Below are 1137 nucleotides of genomic sequence, written 5' to 3'. Positions count from 1 at the left end.
CATAAAAAAACCTCTGGAAGAACCCTGCAAAGAACCCTAAGAGAACCCTAAAAGAACCTCCTAAAGAACCTCCCAAAGAACCCTAAGAAACCATAAAAGAACTGCTGGAAGAACCCTGCAAAGAACCCTAACAGAACCCTGAAAGAACTTCCTAAAGAACCTGGCAAAGAACCCTAAAAGAACCTCCCAAGGACCCTAAAAGCCCCTCCTGCCACTCCCGGTGCAGCCGCTCGAACGCCTCCCCGATGGTCACCCGCCGGCTCTTGGCTGACGACTGGGGGGGCAAACGGCGTTACTGGGGGCCAGGGGCTAATTGACCCTAATTAACACTAAGAGAACCCGAAAAGAACCTCCCAAAGAACCCTAAGAAACCATAAAAAAACCTCTGGAAGAACCCTGCAAAGAACTCTAAGAGAATCTCCTAAAGAACCTCCTACAGAATCTCCCAAAGAACCCTAAGAAACCATAAAAGAACCGCTGGAAGAATCCTGCAAAGAGCCCTAAGAGAACCCTGAAAGAACCTGGCAAGGAACCCTAAGACCACCCTAAAAGAACCTCCGACAGAACCTCCCAAAGAGCCCTAAGAAACCGTAAAAGAACTCCTGGAAGAACCCTGCAAAGAGCCCTAAGAGAACCTTGAAAGAACTTCCTAAAGAACCTCCCAAAGAACCCTAAGAAAAACCATAAAAGAACCCCTAAAAGAACCCTGCAAAGAACCCTAATAGAACCCTGAAAGAACCCTAAGACCACCCTAAAAGAACCTTGAAAAGAATCCTGAAAGAACCTCCTAAAGAACCTCCCAAAGAACCCTAAGAAACCATAAAAAAACCTCTGGAAGAACCCTGCGAAGAACTCTAAGAGAATCTCCTAAAGAACCTCCTACAGAACCTCCCAAAGAACCCTAAGAAACCATAAAAGAACCTGTGGAAGAACCTTGCAAAGAACCCTAAAAGAACCTCCCCAAGGACCCTAAAAGCCCCTCCTGCCGCTCCTGGTGCAGCCGCTCGAACGCCTCCCCGATGGTCACCCGCAGGCTCTTGGCTGACAACTTGGGGGTAAATGGGGCCACAGGTTCCCAAAGAACCCTCCGAGAACCTGAAAAGAACCTCTCAAAGAACCCCCAGAGAACCTCCCAAA

General features: G+C 48.3%; 1 long non-coding RNA gene across 1 annotated transcript; it reads right to left on the bottom strand.

Moving 5' to 3' along the window:
* Window positions 1–2: 2 nt before the first annotated feature.
* LOC113942621 lies at window positions 3–772 on the bottom strand. Its single transcript, XR_003525978.1, has 3 exons — window positions 762–772; window positions 340–555; window positions 3–82 (listed from the first exon to the last, which is right to left on the bottom strand). It is a non-coding gene; the product is annotated as an uncharacterized LOC113942621 (long non-coding RNA).
* Window positions 773–1137: the final 365 nt, after the last annotated feature.

Source organism: Corapipo altera, unplaced genomic scaffold (assembly GCF_003945725.1).
Source record: "Corapipo altera isolate COAL_440 unplaced genomic scaffold, ASM394572v1 49082, whole genome shotgun sequence".
NCBI lineage: Eukaryota > Metazoa > Chordata > Aves > Passeriformes > Pipridae > Corapipo > Corapipo altera.
The sequence above is the reverse complement of the archived record's forward strand: the minus strand, read 5'-3'. Positions and strand labels throughout refer to the sequence as shown.